The 12,301-nt window shown below is 36.6% G+C and overlaps 1 protein-coding gene across 4 annotated transcripts in view; it reads right to left on the reverse strand.

The window, feature by feature from the left end:
- Positions 1–12,301, reverse strand: part of clocka (clock circadian regulator a) — a 61,014-nt gene that overhangs the window by 41,372 nt on the left and 7,341 nt on the right. For all 4 annotated transcript variants that reach the window (XM_059512968.1, XM_059512969.1, XM_059512966.1 and 1 more), the window contains exon 2: positions 9,471–9,569. The gene's annotated coding sequence lies outside the window, so the exon portion shown is untranslated. The remainder of the gene's footprint in view (positions 1–9,470; positions 9,570–12,301) is intronic.

Here is a 12,301-nt window from a genome sequence, read left to right on the forward strand (position 1 = left end):
ACAAAGGACACAAAACAATCCTTACAGATTTCATTGAAAGTCCTTTTGATATTCTTTATTTTGCTCACTGAAGATATTTTTTACATTTACATGCTTTCCAGATATGAGTCACAAATGTTACCGGAGTATCAGTTCAACAAGAAAAAAGAATGGCTTCACTACAGGGAAATGTAGGGAAGAGAAATCCTCTGACACAGTTCCACAAATATAACCTGAACACATGAAATACATCACATACATCACTAGGAATCCAAAGGATTTCTTTGAATTAGGAAACAACATAAAAAGACGTCGAAATACAAGGTGGGGGATTCTGGGAAAAACATATGAGAAGGGCACACAAGCAAAGAGAGAGAGGCGACGGAGGAGTGGAAAAGGATGTAGGACAAAGTGACATTTTTTCAGTTCACCGAGACATGGAGGCAATTTCGCAAAAGTTTTGACAAAAAGCAAGGCTTGCTAAACTGTGAAGAAGGGTTCGACAGAGAAAAAAAGGATAAGGCTTGCAAGAAGAAAAAAATCAGGGGGAGGGTTTGTAAAAGAAAAACTCATCATTGTGAAAAAGGATAAAATGAGACATAAAAGCAAAAGAGTAAAAGAAAAAGGAAGTAAGGCAGTCCCCAGCATTTCCTGTAGAGCGGTTGTGGCATTAACATTAGGCTGAGCAATGGTTTTGTAACCGTGATGTCAGTAGATGCTTCACTGACCCGCTGACCTAGTGACCTACTTTTGCTTCTCTCGCTCACCGTTTCTCTCTTCCACTGCGACTTAATCACCGCTCAACAGGCAGCCACAGCTGCAGCCAATCACGCGACGGGCTGAGTCACCACACACTCGCTATCAGCAAATCAGGAAATCAGGAGTAGCTCACCACAAACAAACGGCAGCCAATAACATGCTGAGAAAGAAATAAAAGGATTTTTCAGCCAATCAAATGCAGAGTCTACAAACTCTCAGCTAACCAACCACAAACAGGATAAAGACACAGAGTAGTATCAAAGAAGGGAAGGAAAATACGAGAAATAGCAGAAGGAAACCATATCCAAGCTTCTTCTCTTGCCGAGAGTTACACATTTACCTATTCGGCAAAAGTCAGCCAAAACAGATGCGCCTAAAGCACTAGGTTTAAAACCAGATAACAAATGAACAAATTCTTCCTCCGCTCTCACGCCACACTCAAACAGATGAGGTTTCTCACTCTCACACACACCCACGTCTACCCTTAGGGGCTCTGTACGCAATCGACTGAGGTGGGAATATTTTCACATGCATATCTTGAACTGTACCTGCACACAAACAGTCACAGATGGACGATACACAACCGTGTAACCGCATATTAGGATTGTCATTTGCTCTTTTTAACTCTCAAGGGGACAGTATAAATAAAAATATTTTCATTTAATATGATCTATTTATTTATGAATGATTGATTGATTGATTGATTATCATAATGGTCTACACTTCAATAATGAAAGACTGGTTCACTTTCCTGTTTTAATTTCCTGTTAAATGTTGTTTTCAAATTTGAGTATTATTTATATACAGGTATATTTTTATATTATATATATATATATTCATTTTTATATATTGTCCGTTTGTAATTTTGTTACATGGTTTTCTCATTTTTATTTCCATTAAATTATTTCAAAATAGATCCCCTTATTTTTTTATTCAGTTTTTATTTTGCTTCATTTTCAGTTAGTAATTTTGGTGCTTCAACTCGATCAAGTTTCAGTTAGTTGACACAGCAACATTTCTAATTTTCAGTTAGTTTAATTTCATTCCATTTATTATTTAGAATTTATTTCATTTCAGCTTTACTTCCAATAAACAAAATCGTTTCTTAATAATTTTAGTTTCAGTTTACAATTACACACACTTTGCATTCTAAAAAGCATTGAGCAAGCAATGTCAAGATCATGAGTTCATTTCAGAAAATGCATGAATTGATCAAATGTATACCTGAATGCAATGCAAGTCTCTTTAAAGTGTGAGAAGATGCAAGTTAACTCACTTAAACTTTGATACATCTTTTGCTAATCAATGCATAAAGACCCAAGAAGACTAAGGACTCAAGAAATAGTGAACAAAGCTCAAGAGATGTTGCAAGATAATGACAAAAAAAAAATGCATTAAAAAATAATAAAAATGTTATTGTCATGAACAATGACATGTATCGCAATGAGCATCATAAAATTATTTTTTCATGCAAGAAATGGGGGTTTGCAAAAACATTTTTAGTTGAGTGAATCGCCTCACTGCAACACAAACCTAGCCTCCGACATCACTAACTGTCTCCTTACAGTCTCAGGATAGCCACCAAACATGGCTTTTTCTATTCCCTTCCACCGCAGAGTCTGCTTTCCATTTTTAATAAATTCATGCAAGGTGCCTACACATTCTCACTCTCTTTCTTCTCCTCCGCTCCCTCAGATCGAGTCTCTACAGGCTCTGTGCGTGTGTGTGTTCTCTCAGATGTAGGTCAGTGAAGCTCTGAGGATGTGAGTCACGCCAGCATGACAACGGTGCCCATCGGCAATGCCATAGCAACCACTCTCACCAAGCGAGGTAAAAATAGATGTGCTGAATTCCTCCACTGCAGAGTTTCCCTCTCATATTTTCTCTCTCAGCATTTTCTCCATTACTCAAGCAACAATCGACCCACAATCGTCTAGAAAAATGTTCTTCTAAAGAGAAGAGCAAAACTTACGGTAAATGGATATATCGCAATAGCACAACACACAACCACCTTACACGCATTTAATGTATAAAATAAGACTTATCCTCACGCATATTATTCATGTGCACTGAAAATGATGAGGAATCCCTTAAGACCAGTGATTGCCATAATTAGATATGAAGACTGGGTTTCTGTTTAAAGCAGAGTTCTACTTTTCCCTTTATACAGTCCATGTCAACTCCACAATCCCTGGAAACATAAAATTGCTCTTTTCTAGTGACAGATTTGCATGTTATCTTCAGATGTAGTTACCGTATAGATAACATGGAAAACATTGTGCAGTATGTTAGCCATAACTCTCCTTATCAACCTGAAATGACTTCACTGGCTTTTAAGTCTGGAAATGCAAGGGATTACTCACTCAGCCCAAAGCCCATTCACATGTCACACCTCTGGACCTCTTTAGAGAATGGCTAGGGAACACGAGCTGAAATAGAAGGCATTTACTGTAAGTTGGGAAGCACTCTACTCAGGTTTAATACGCACTGACTGAACCCAAAACTGCAAACATGTAGCCTACATTCTCCATTTGGAAGTAAAATATAAACGTTTGAGAGAAAAGCTGATTTTTGTAATGTCTTTTGTTATTTTTATTATTATTATTATTATTATGAACAACAACAATGATCAAAAGGACAATAACTAGAATTATCCAGTTTACTTAAAATACATAAAAAAAACATATTTAATAAAATATTTAAAAAAAACATGAACCAGAATTATTTGAGAAATTCAAAACGCAATGCACCTGTATTAATAATAAAAAATAAAAAATAAATATTGAAATATATAGTAATAAAAATAGGGGTGTCAGTTTAAATGGATTCACATTTTTTATCAGATTAAAATAAATCACAATCAAACTTATCATGAAATTAAGCATATCTTGCTTTGTCACAAAAGATTGAAGTGTGATTCTTACCAAACTGCATTTTCTGCAAGCTTATTTTAAGCTACATTTAGATATATTTTCAAAAAAGGGCACTTGGAGGCTCCAAAAGGACACAAAATAATCTAATTATATAAAAAGCTCATATAATCATTCAAAAAAAGCACACTTTTTTCACATTTTGGTTGTCTCTCTATATATACACACAGTATATGAGTCTCTATTCTCTCCGCCATCTCTGATGTAATCAGCCTGGTTTTCTTTACATTAGCGTTGTTTGGACTGATTGTTCGAATGCGTTCGCATACTGGATCATTGGACTGAAAACTTTCCCAGCTTTAAATTATCTGATTGCAAACAGATAAGCAAAATTGGGTGAAAGGTTTAGAATAGAAATTGCATTTCAGATATTTTGTATGTACATACGAGTAAAAACCATTACAGGCGTGTCACGTGATGTCAAATGCTGCAAAAAGGGCATGGTACATATACTGCCTCGGTACATATACCAGGAAAAGGTGTGCTCACACTGTAAACAAACATACGCTGAAGCCTTTAGATAGTAGGTACAAAATTCAAGGACAAAAAGACTGAATGAAGATATAACACCTGAAAGAAAACACCTCAGTATTACGAAAACAAAATGTGACAGAGATCCCTCCATACTGGGATATCATACTTCTTTTTTTTATCTGTAGTCACAGCATACAGAATTGAATGCATCTCGAACCGAATCAGACTGAGTACCAATTATAAAGTGCCTAAAGATTCTCAATGGTCTCAAAAATGGTCCACCGCTTAGACTTGCATTAAACCGAAAGCTTCCATATGGAGAGGTTTCACAAGCATTAAAATGCTGTTGATAGTGACAGAGCAAAAGTGGCACTTCAGAGACAGGCTGGGATTGCCGTCCGTGTCAAACGCTCTCACAGGGCGGGAGAGGGGATGACTGCACCACTGTTACCATGACGATCAATCCATAAGCAACCACGGTCGACATTTAAAACCAGCCACGGCTTAGATGCACACAGTGGGACGTGAGGAACCGCACAAACACAGACCAATTTTAGCTTAGTTTAGCGATGCAACATGCACATACTGTACAATCCAAATAAGAACACACAATATATGAATTATAATCAAATTACGCTCATCATTCACACACATCAAAGAATGACAACCGCTACTAAGAGATACACAGGGAGCGGACACAGACAGTTTAAGCAGGAACATACTAACACACATTTACTGGAGGGTAATCATGCTTACTTTTCATCCTACAGCCATAAACACACACACACAAACACACACACACACACACAAATGTCAGGGTGACAATGAAGTGGTGAGATGGTTCGGCAGATGCTAGCAGTAAATACATTTATCTAATGAGTTCTCTATCCAAACACAGTGGAAAGGTGTTTATATAAACAGTGCCAACACTTCAGCCATAAAACATAGTTATATCTGGAAAACATTGCACTAATTTTCCACACTGCGTTCAATAAATCATAGACATTGGTGGGTCATTATCCAAAAAATGGGTCGCTGGTCTTTTCTGATATGGTGAGAAAAACGAAAAAAAAAAAAATCTAAGCATATTATTGTGTATTGGTAAGATGGAAAAATAATCATATTTAAATATATTTTATATATATGTTTTTATTTTAATTAATTTACACAAACTAGTAAATAATTTTTATATCAGTCATTCATAGCTAATTGGCCATAGCATGAAAATTACTATTGGCTTATTGGTTTTTTTTATATATATATTGTATTTTAGTAAAAAAAAAAAGTCAAGATTAGTCAAATAACACCAATGTTGTGTGAAATGCCTTAAACCATAAATAACTTCAATAAAACTATGCAAGGTAAAAGAAAACACAACCTACAAGAGGTTATGAGAGACAAACTCCAGAAGACAGCAGTAGTGTGGACATTACTCCAAACGAGAGACTCCTTCATGAACAATAAAACCACACCACTAAGTGTAAAAAAAATAAAAATAATAATAATAAACAGCACTCTCTAGTATAGTAAAATATATTTTCCTTTGTGAACATTCTGTTTCTTAAGAATTCATTAAAGGTTCAAATTTGTGCCAAAGACTCTTTCATAACACGAGGAACAAATTAAACTGTGTCAGGTCATTTTGACTGCTTGAGTACGCAACAGATAAAATCAACCAAGTTTTACAAGTAAATACTATTTCAGTCATTCTACTTCAACATTTTGTTTAATCAAATGGGTTACTTGCAGTTCATAGTATTTTTTTTTGCTAAATTTACTAAAAATAATTGAAAACTAAATCCTACAGCCGAAAGGCTCCATCACTATTGTTATTTCCAAGTACCCTTGGCCATCCCTAATCTCCGTGCCGATTATCCATCCTAAACATGATAATCATCAAGCAAAGGTCATTTTTGTTCCTTCCAGGACACTTTGTGTCACCACACCCTGATTTCTCAAGGTTAGAGTCCCTTCTGTGGGCCAGCAGTCAACCTCAAGCCCCCGTTCCTGGATCTCACAAAAGCGCCCTTTGTTAGCGTGAACGTCCAGCAGTCTACAGACAGGAAAATGTCTGAGCAATACTGCTTTCCATTGGCAGGGCCTCACGATGCAGCTGGCAGGGGGCCTCCTGGTGGAGCTGCTGCGGCTGAGGGTCTGGTCTTTCAGAGAAACGGCGAAGAGCCAACCGCTGGCACTGATGCCAAGTGGGTCAGTCGTGATCCCAGCCAGAGGGAGGCAGAGAGCACGGGAGAATGGAACGAGGATTAGAGGCAAAAAAAAGGTGACTTATAGATGTCAAAACTGCTCATTAAATCAGATTTGCTCAAACTTACAGAGAAGATCTGGGTCTGTTTATGCAGGTGACACATTGATTCACTTCTATAAGTATATGGATTGACATGCAGTAGAAAGCGAATGACTCCCAAAACGGATTCCAAAACAGGTTTCCCAAGCACTCCTCCCATTTGCAATCGGTCGGTTAAAGAGATTCATGCCATTGGTTGAGCTGGTCAGGATACTCAAAAAAAAAAAAAAAAAATTAATTTCAATATCAATGTATATATTTTCAGGGAGGTCAAAAAAATGGTAAAGGAATATTCCAGTTTCAGTAAATTAAGCTCAATCAGCAGCAGTTGTTCCATAATGCAGATTATCACAAATATTAATATAAATAACTTTAAAAACAAAAAAAATCAAGTTTATTGTGCGATGCCTATTAATGGAAGTGAATGGGGCCTAATTTTGGAGCAGAAATATGAGGCTTACAATTTTAGAAAGCTATTTTTGGTAATTGAAAATAACAAAGGGCAAATAAAATGACATTGTGTGATTGAGTTTGAAGGCCTCAGGTGTGAACCTGGTTGCTTCGATATATTGTTCTAGTTGAGCTCACGTGAGCCTCTCCCAGTCTAAAGGCGGCTAATCGTGTCCACAGGTCAAACGCAGACAAACATCCTACTTCCTCTCTCTCTTACTCACCTGTTACGCCTGCATGACTCAGAACACACACAAAAACTGCACTTTCACGCGAATACATAAATAATAGGCGCCAAGAGGAGCTGAATAATCCACTAATCATTCATAACTGCCATATGTAATTCTTCAAAATCAAGCTAAATGATAAATGCTACACAAAACAACTACAAGCCCAATTTGTCAGCACAAACACTTAAAAACAAACATGATAAAGATTTACAAGCTCCAAAGTGACAGTTATGATCTATTATCATGCTCTCCTCCTCAGAAGTAACTAACTATGGCATACACAACACTTGTAATAGACTATATGTAAATAAATACACACACACCATGATTACTAATTGACATATAGCCAAAAAATAAAAAATTAGCAAAAGAGTTGTTGTTTTTTTTCTTACACTTTCAGCATTTTTTTTAATCCATAACTGATCTTTCACCGGCAAAATAAATGACAGAAGATGATTGCAGTGGATAAATTATTTTGCACAGAAAAAATAAATGGCACACATTTGTTTATTTGAAATATAGCAGAACCCTACACATTTCAATCATTTAACGTTTTACCAGATACAGCGTTATATTAACACAATTTATCATAAAGTAGTTGGAAAGTGTCACTGATGAATAATATTTTCTGAAGACATGCACATTTAGGGGCCATTCACCCACACACACACATAAATCAAAAGCAGTGTAGTGGAACACAAAATCAGTCTGTGAGAACTTAGCTCTTAGTACTATATGGATTTATTTATATATCTACTGAAATCATTTTTTATTACAGTTCCTAATTATTCCTAAAATTGTTTAATTGTTTATTTTTTTATTTACTTACTACCAAATGTTTAGAAATATTTGCCAAATCTCCAAAAATAACTAAATCTACACAAAATGTCTCATCACGTTCCCAACAGAAATGAATGTAAGAACAGTAACCAGCATTTGTTTTCCCCCACAGAACCGGTAACACACCAAGACTACACTTACATGATGATGCGTAAATATTCTGCAGGTCTTAATGGCCAGAAAATAAATTAGCATACAGCTGACAGGCTTGCTATTGATGCCACAGGGATGAAGGCCTGTTGTCAGCAAAGCCATGCCATCCTTGGAGCCAAAAACAAAACAAAAAAAGAGTTTTGTGGTCTCAAAAACAACACAATGTATTTTTATGGAGGGCAGGAGATTTCTGCCGAGTCATACGGCCTCTCCAATTCCCGCTTTTCCCTAGCGCACAATCACTTCTTTTCCTCCTAGTGAGAGAACAACACAGAGACGAGTGTGACGTGAGGTGGTTTGAAGCCTAGACACTGAGATCACTGGAAACAGTGCGTATGTGGGTTCTCCAGGGGAGTTTTTCTTCAGTTCTGAATCCCCAAACAGCACTGTAGCCTGCAGCTACATCCATCCACATGGAAATACAGAAGCAGTGCTTAGTGCTACACACATCATTTACAAATACAAACATAGTATCTTCATGCAATTTACACAGCAAGAAAAAAAAAAACCCCAGTCTACACAAACAGCTGTGCGAAATCTGAAAGACAATGAGAGAAGCATTCCAACTAAAATTCAGCTTTGCCATCACAGAAATAAATTGCAATGTAAAATCTATTAAAACAGAAAACATATTGTAATACAATCTCATACAAACATAAAATGTGTGCGTATTAATACTAAACCATAATTTAAAAAAATTTAAAAAAAAAACATAAACGTGTAATTTAAATGCATGGAAGATCTCCTCAATTTAATTATTTTCTCTGCAATAAGCAGCAGAAACATAGACCGGCAGAAGGCAAGAGTTTGATTTTGGATCGTCATGCACCAGTTCCAATCCCTCTGTCTACTGTCTCTATCATAAAAAAAAAAGTGCATAAAACAAACAGAATACATCTTTTTGGCTCTTCACGTTAGTTATAGAAAGTGGCTGCCATTCTCTTTGAAAAGCAAAATGTGTATATAAAACCGAGTAAATACATCCTCCTCACAAATCAACGCTGTGCTTCATCTCTCTCCAGTTCTGCCATTTGTGGTTTCATCTCCAGGGCTTGCAGGGTATTAAGCTATTAAGTGAGTCAGACCCTCAGCAAGATTGGATGCAGTCAACATGAAAATCACAACACTGTCATATGCACACAGGCCATCATATCATAATAATAAGATGAAGCTAGCACAAAAGAACTAAGCAGCCATTCGCGCAGGACACGTGAACTACATTTAGCATGCCATGGATGTGATGCAGCAGCCAAAAAAAACAATGTTTACTCAACACCTTCACCAGCCACAATAATGTCTTTGACTTATGTTCATTCTGGAGACAGTCGTTCTCACCATTTTTCATCTTACCTTCATTAGGTTGGGAGGGTTGCAGAAAGGCTCTTGTAGATTGTCATTGAGTGTTTTAAGTCCAAACACAAAAACTCAAATTCACTGGTGATGGAAACCCTGCAAAGGCAAAATGAAAAAATGCCAATATCATTGAGAGCATAAAGAAGAAATGAAACGGTTTAAATGCATAAAAGACAACGGGCTCTCTGTGAGGATTTGAGTGATTATCGGAGTTAGCTTTAAGAATATTTGAATGCGTCTCTTATCACAATTTGCTGACTATTATTCTGCACTGAAATGTGTCAACAAACCAGGTCACGGTTTATATATGCGGTGTGCTGCTGTGTGTGCTGTGCATGTGTACAGAACCTGTGTCTAGTTCTGAGAAATGTTCTGCATCCACCCGCTCTCTTCTCTGCTCGTCCTAGAGGTTCTGATTAGAGATGAACTCACAACTAAAACATCTGGGTCATTCTGAGTCTTCACACATACACGCACACCCACCCAAATCACTGGACTCCCGCTGCAGTGTGACAAATAATTGTCCCTCCATGCAAACATCTTACTGTTACTCTTTTCACCTCTAAACATATATCGAGCTGAGAACATGAGGTGAGAACTGGCTTGTAATACAGAAGCATAATTTTTTCTCAGTTTTTACCCAAATACTACAATAAAATCAATTTGATTTGAGACGGTAACACGTACAGACAAAAGCTGAGCGTAAACTGACCCCGTTCTCCACTATCCCCAAATGTCTAGAGGGACATCACACAGCAATTATAGTACTGTTAGTGGCACTGGATTAAAGTGTCTGGGTGACTAAATATATCAGCAAACTGGCTGAGCAAAATACAGCTTGCCTGTTTAAATTTAGGAGGTGACCTATAACGGTTTATCATTTAAAATAATGAAGAAATAAAGCCTTGTCTTAGGAAGAGGTTTTTGGTTTAGGTATTGAGGGCGCTAAACAGTCTAGGAACGTCTGCTAATTAGTGATGGTTACTAAGGCAATTACAGTTGACATGACAAGCCTGAATCTGATTGGCTGACTACGACAACTTCCTAACACATGGAAAAACATTACGGAAAATCAGGGTATTTTATTATCAGTTCATCTGCCAGACTGACAATCAGCTCTTCTGGTCATTTGTGTGTTTTCCACATTAGTGAGTTTTGTATGAGGCACTTACTTACAAGTTAACTTAATAAAAATGACTGCACTATTTTTGTTTTATTTTATTTTATTTATTTATTATTTTTATATTGTAAATAAAACCCTCCAGGTTTGCTGTGCTAGAATATACATAAAAAATAAATAATAATATTTTAATCAAGATCATTATTATTATTATTCGAAAATAGTAATATTTTTGTAGGGTGCACAACTATGACCAAATTATTGATTATTTATTAATATGACAATAAATAAATACTATTAATACTACTTCTATTATTACTACTACTTATAATAATAATAATAATAATAATAATAACGATGCACTCTGCATTTCATGATTTTATGACATCAATATGTGTGAGAGCTAAACACAAAATTTATTTGATAAATTATCATTGAATAATTAGTGTGCTATGTCCCCAGATGGCAAAAAGACAAACTTTAAAAGAATAAAACCCTAGCTCGCAAATCAACAATGACCCAAATTGATGAAAACACATGACATATTCCCCTGCAATATGTCATCTTTAATTTACAAGTGTTTTGCCTTTGTAATGATGGATCCTTGCCAACTGTTTTACAACGTCCAGAAAACCAAGCACCTGATAAATCAAACCACTGCTTATATATGGAACCAAGAGAGCAATCATGCATCAAATGTAGAATGGCAAAGATAAAACTGCTTTATTGAGTCCACATGGTGGTAAATCAAATTGAACCCGGAAATAACATTAGCAAGGAAGAAAACATTGTAAACAAACACCGTTTTAAAGCTTTTACAATGTTTTTAAAACTGGTTACGATCTCTGGGTCAAGCAACAACAGAACAGAAAAAAAACAATGGAGTTTCAAACACTCTAATCTAAGATAATCTAACAGATTTTACAGCCCTAAACTCACACCATTCATTTAACCGTTTTGCTATTTCTAGCCACTTGCACATACACCAGTTTAATTTGCTACCACTGGCAAAGATGTTACTCACCTCACCATTAAAATCACATTGAAATCTACTTTCTTACTGTGAACGATTCATCTGTTCAATCTTCTGGTGAAAATTACAGATCACTATAAGTTTGTTCACACAAAAAAAAACCCAACTCTTTCTTACAAATCTGCCTCCATCCAATCAACAACCGATAAACTGAACCAAGACCCCATCCAACATTTTTTTTCTTTTCGAAAAACCAATTTCAATTGGATGTACATTACAATATGGAAGAAAGAATCAGTGGCTACAATATGGAAGAAAGAATCAATGGTTACATTAAGACATCTGTAAACCAAAATGGGCTTTACTGCCAACACTTAAGTGTAATATGCTTTTGATCTGAAACAAGTTCTCTGAAGCACAGTCCAACAAGAAACGCAGAGCATGAGAGTGTACAGCGAGCAGATGGAGGCATGCATACATGTGGGTTTGGGTGGAGTGGGTGGATGTTGAGAGCTATGGGCATCCAAAAGGACTCGTCACTCCAACCCACACTCCCACAATGCAGCCACATGTCCCTCTGGACACAAGGCTGGCACCCAGCATCGGGCCATAGCGTCCCTCGGAGACTGCCAAACCAAACTGATATCGGCTCCAGTTTCATCCATTGAAGAGCAAGGAGGAAATGTAGGATGACTGTGGAAAAATTCAAATGCCAGGGAATTCCAGTTTGCCTTG

This window comes from Carassius carassius, chromosome 27, assembly GCF_963082965.1.
Source record: "Carassius carassius chromosome 27, fCarCar2.1, whole genome shotgun sequence".
NCBI lineage: Eukaryota > Metazoa > Chordata > Actinopteri > Cypriniformes > Cyprinidae > Carassius > Carassius carassius.